Source organism: Schistocerca serialis, chromosome 1 (assembly GCF_023864345.2).
Source record: "Schistocerca serialis cubense isolate TAMUIC-IGC-003099 chromosome 1, iqSchSeri2.2, whole genome shotgun sequence".
Taxonomy (NCBI): domain Eukaryota; kingdom Metazoa; phylum Arthropoda; class Insecta; order Orthoptera; family Acrididae; genus Schistocerca; species Schistocerca serialis.
In genome coordinates, this window is record NC_064638.1 from 707,819,819 (window position 1) to 707,825,203 (window position 5,385).

The window sequence follows — 5,385 nt, forward strand, 5'->3', positions numbered from 1 at the left end:
TGTTACTATTAATAATTTTATCCCGCTATGAGACAAGACAATCAACGCATTCATGTAAAATTGGTTGCGAATGCCTACGGAAACATGATTGTACCCGGGCGTGCATCTCTCCGTCTGAAGCAAATCGATGGCCGCGACTGTCCTCCTCAGAGTTCCAAAAATATGTAAATCACATGGGGAGAAATCGGGACTGTATGGAAGACATGTAAGGGCTCCCAGAAGAAACTTCTACATCGCTGACGAAACGACCTGCCAACAAGACGCCCGCCCACATGTTGCCAAGTTTGTGTCGATTACGCTGCAGAAGTTTCGCTGGGAACCCCTTACACATGTTTCGTGTAGTTACCATCTCTCCAATGAGATTTCCATGTTTTTGGAGCCCTGAAGAAAGACAGTCGTTGCCATATATTTGCTTCGGACGAAGAGGTGCACTTCCAGCTACAATCATAGTTCCGTAGGATACCGCAAACATTTTTTCCATGAAGGCATTGACCGTATTGCCTCACGGTGGGATAAATGTATTAAGAGTAACGGAGATTATTTTTGAAATAACTGTTTAATTACTTTTTTCTATCTGTCGCATTTTCATTTCATTTATATAGCGTGAAAATTAATAAAACCGACGAACTGCAAGGATGGATTTCTGACCGGGAATGGAGGAAAAACATGTCACATAACCATGTGTACGGAAATACATCGTTACCACGGTAGACGGCGCTGACGAACAAAAGCTCCTCTGACCAGCTGCCGTGTGTTCATTGTGTTTACGGGTTGTGCGATTGATGCAGAGCACTGTAAGCAACAGAATGACCTAGCACTAGTGTAGGGAACAAGCAGAGATGGTGTTTCTGTCGGCCACGCAGACGGAAACGGTCGAGAGGCAGATCACAGTCCTCCAGATCTGTTGTATGCACAATCCGTAGCCTCCATTCTCGTTCGTCTGTGTGAAAGGTCCCAGATCACGCAAACTCTCAGAAAGGGCTAGAAATGTTGGGTGGCGTAGTTGATGTCTGCGAGGGTTCTTGTTTTGGTGTAGCAGTGTTGTCTCTCGCCTCTTTCCATTTGCTTGACCGTACACAAACACCATCTCGGCTTGATCCCGACATAAATACCGCACCATTCTACTGCTTACAGTAGGCTGAGTCAATCACACAGCCTGCAACACACAAGGAACACACGGCACGTCGTAAGAAGAACTTTCATTCGTCAACGCCATCTACCGTGCCAACAATCCATTTCCGGACACATGTTCATAGCATCCTTTTTCCTCCATTCTCAGTCAGAAATACGTCCGTGCAGTTTGTCGGTTTCATTTATGTTCTCCCTGTATAATCATACACTACTGGCCATTAAAATTGCTACACCAAGAAGAAATGCAGATGATAAACGGGTATTCATTGGATAAATACATTATACTAGAACTGACATGTGATTACATTTTCACGCAATTTGGGTCTATAGATCCTGAGAAATCAGTACCCAGAACAACCACCACTGGCCGTAATAACGGCCTTGATACGCCTGGGCATTGAGTCAAGCAGAGCTTGGATGGCGTGTACAGGTACAGCTGCCCGTACAGCTTCAACACGATACCACAGTTCATCAAGAGTAGTGACTGGCGTATTGTGACGAGCCAGTTGCTCGGCCACCATTGACCAGACGTTTTCAATTGGAGGGAGATCTGGAGAATGTGCTGGCCAGGGCAGCAGTCGAACATTTGCTGTATCCAGAAAGGCCCGTACAGAACACGCAACATGCGGTCGTGCATTATCCTGCTCAAATGTAGGGTTTCGCAGGGATCGAATGAAGGGTAGAGCCACGGGTCGTAACACACCTGAAATGTAGCGTCCACTGTTCAAAGTGCCGTCAATGCGAACAAGAGGTGACCGAGACGTGTAACCAATGGCACCCCATACCATCACACCGGGTGATACACCAGTATGGCGATGACGAATACACGCTTCCAAAGTGCGTTCACCGCGATGTCGCCAAACACGGATGCGACCATCATGATGCTGTAAAAAGAACCTGGATTCATCCTAAAAAATGACGTTTTGCCATTCGTGCACCCAGGTTCGTCAATGAGTACACCATCACAGGCGCTCCTGTCTGTGATGTAGCGTCAAGGGTAACCGCAGTCATGGTCTCCGAGCTGAGAGTCCATGCTGCTGCAGACGTCGTCGAACTGTTCGTGCAGATGGTTGTTGTCTTCCAAACGTCCCCATCTGTTGACTCAGGGATCGAGACGTGGCTGCACGATCCGTTACAACCATGCGGATAAGATGCCTGTCATCTCGACTGCTGGTGATACGAGGACGTTGGGATCCAGCACGACGTTCCGTATTACCCTCCTGAAACCACCGATTCCATATTCTGCTAACAGTCATTGTATCTCGACCAACGCGAATAGTAATGTCGCGATAAGATAAACCGCAATCGCAATAGGCTACAATCCGACCTTTATCAAAGCCGGAAACGTGATGGTACGCATTTCTCCTCCTTACGCGAGGCATCACAACAACGTTTCACCAGGCAACGCCCGTCAACTGCTGTTTGTTGTAGGTGTCGCCACCGGCGCCAACCTTGTGTGAATGCTCTGAAAAACTAAATATTTGCATATCACAGCATCTTCTTCCTGTCGGTTAAATTTCGCGTCTGTAGCACGTCATATTCGTGGTGTAGCAATTTTAATGGCCAGCAGTGTATTTTGCTAACGCCTCAAATCTGAGGGTGTCCTTCATTAGATGCAACTACAATTGAAGTACTCGTGACTTGTTTCCGCTAGAGTAGCTGACAGCTATCTCTGTTTCATAACCTATGTCTCCCGTCTGAGATAGCTTGCTGAGACGCTGGCAACCATGGCAACGGCAGAAAGCTTGCAGAGTTCAATGTGTCGACTTGACACTGATCCCAAGTTCGTCAGACGTGCTCCCTGCTTCAAGTAATTACTATGGCTTTCCCCTCCTCCACTCCCCATCAATAATAATAAAGCGTGTGACGAGGGCCTCCCGTCGTGTAGACCGTTCGCCTGGTGCAAGTATTTCGATTTGACGCCACCTCGGCGACTTGCTCGTCGATGGGGATGAAATGATGATGAGTAGGACAACACAACACCCAGTCCCTGAGCGGAGAAAATCTCCGACCCAGCCAGGAATCGAACCCGGGCCCTTAGGATAGACAGTCTGTCGCGCTGACCACTCAGCTACCGGGGGCGGAGACAACTTCAGACAAGCCATCTATTCGTCTGCAGAATTACGGAGCAAAACTCGTTTGCGGACAAAAGGAACACCTCCTCCTTATCTCGCTCTATCTTTATGATCACTTTACGCTTATTTATTTCTATTAATAGGAATACAGACGAAGAAGTAATATCGAGGGAATACTCCTAAATTACTTCATGTCAGATACTTTCCAAACCATTTTTCTGCATGCCACCACCAACTAAATGAGCCAAATGAAATGACTTTGAGCGATGTTACTTGCCTGGACGGTTCACTTCACTTATAAGGTTGTTGAAGAGAGGGGATCCTATCAAAAATTGTTTACGCGTTATGTGCGACTTTTTTTACTTTAATGTAGTATAAAATAAAGCACAGAAAATTACGGTTCAACTTTCAGTAAACGATAAGATCATTAGGGCCGTAGCAGAAGCTGTGAATGTGGAAACTACGGAAAGTAAATCGGTCGAATCCTCTTCTAACGAAATATACCGGTTTCTGCCTTAATCGCCTTAGGAAACCTAACGAAAATCGAAATTAGAATGGCTAGACGTATATTTGAACCACCGCCGATCTCCCGAGGACGTAGCACGACGACACCATATGTGTTGCAACATCGGTGACAGTTCCATTCTAGTAGGGAGGTTGTGATAAGTAACCGTGTAAATGATATACATAGTTTTTAATCAAGTCGAGATTTAGGAGAAAAAAATTTTCTGCTATAAGAAAAATCAATATCCTACAGCAAATTCAACATTATAGAAGTTTCTTTGATTAGTAAGAAATGTATTGAAATTTTTTTTATTTATTCAGTCTAATCCGATTTCTTGACAATTATAGATCGCTGCATATCAAATTACATTTGTGTAAATCATTATGATAATATCTTATTTGTTTTCTATTTTTCTCTTCTGAGTATTGCACTAACAGTATCTATCATACTATTTTTCCTTAAGGTAAGGTATCTTTTTCCATTCTCAGTTTAGTGTCACAGAAAAAGAGTCATAGGTTTTCGTTATTTGTATCTTGGAACCAGACAGCAGTATAAGATGTTGCTATTAGTGCTGCTACGAGTGTATGTAGTACTACTACTACAATAACAAGTATTACAATAAAAGAAAACCCTCTTATTACTAATACCGCCTTGATTTTCCCACAGGATGAAAAAATACCAGCGCTATTATTTAGACTGGCAACGGCCTTGCCGCAGTGGATACACCGGTTCCCGTCAGATCACCGAAGTTAAGCGCTGTCGGGCGTGGTCGGCACTTGGATGGATAACCATCCAGGCAGCTATGCACTGTTGCCATTTTTCGGGGGTGCACTCAGCCTCGTGATGCCAATTGAGGAGCTACTCGACCGAATAGTAGCGGCTCCGGTCAAAGAAAACCGTCATAACGACCAGGAGTGCGGTGTACTGACCACACGCCCCTCCTATCCACATCCTCATCTGAGGATGACACGGCGGTCAGATGGTCCCGATGGGCCACTTGTGGCCTGGAGACGGAGTGAGTGAATTGTTTAGACTATTACTGTCATTGCAAAATGCATATCATTTTTCATAAAATAAGTTTTTTTTGCTCATTCACCGCTGGCTATTACTGTTCAACATAAAATAAAGCGCTCGAATACGGCAACGATGGGAGAACAAATTGGCTGTGTGCCTGAGATTCAAAGCATCCCGGCATTCATCTTAAGCGACTTAGAAAACCGCGTCTGGATTCCTTGACCTGGTCTGACCCCCCCCCCCCCCCCCCCCCCCCGCGAATGTGGGTCCAGAGCCCTAACAACTGCGCCATCAATCATAAGGTGACTTCTAAATTTGGAAAATAGCTTTGAGGTGCAACAGTGCAGTACGTGTAGTCATTGACGTTCGGGACGACGTTAGTCGCATATACTGGCAAGAACAAGCGTTCACTTGAAGCCATCAGCGACCGAGCCAGTTTGATTGGCCCTCCAAGTGAGGGTTCACTAGCTCCAACAGCAGGGTGGGTGCCTGCAGACCGTGCCGCGGCTTCACTAGAGAGTGCTCGCTGTACTGCGGGCAGATCGTTCGTTCCCTTTGGCCATCCCTCTGAACACCAATCGCCCCACCTCCCGGACCCGCAGCAACGTACTCGCTGATTAAATTCGCAGACGGCTGCCCAAAGTTCTCATGCAGCTCAGA

The 5,385-nt window shown here is 46.1% G+C and overlaps 1 pseudogene; it reads left to right on the top strand.

Annotated features, from left to right (window-relative positions):
• Positions 1-4,409: 4,409 nt before the first annotated feature.
• LOC126425057 (5S ribosomal RNA) lies at positions 4,410-4,527 on the top strand (annotated as a pseudogene).
• The last annotated feature ends 858 nt before the right edge of the window (positions 4,528-5,385 follow it).